This window comes from Mastomys coucha, unplaced genomic scaffold, assembly GCF_008632895.1.
Source record: "Mastomys coucha isolate ucsf_1 unplaced genomic scaffold, UCSF_Mcou_1 pScaffold21, whole genome shotgun sequence".
Classification (NCBI taxonomy): domain Eukaryota; kingdom Metazoa; phylum Chordata; class Mammalia; order Rodentia; family Muridae; genus Mastomys; species Mastomys coucha.
In genome coordinates this window covers 17,208,542-17,208,798 of record NW_022196904.1, presented here as the reverse complement: position 1 = coordinate 17,208,798, position 257 = coordinate 17,208,542, and positions in this window count along the sequence as shown.

The window sequence follows — 257 nt, the reverse complement described above, 5'->3', positions numbered from 1 at the left end:
AGGAGGAGGAGGAGAAAATAAAAATAAAAAAAAATAAAATAAAATAAGAAAAAAATAAAAACTAAAACTAAAACAATTCTCTGCTCCTCCCTCCTCCCCCTGCTCACCATCCCACCCCCTTCCTGCTTACTGGCCCTGGCATTCCCCTACACTGGGGCATAGAACCTTCATAGGACCAAGATCCTCTCCTCCCATTGATGACCATCTTGGCCATCCTCTGCTATATGCATGCTGCTGGAGCCATGAGTTCCCCACCC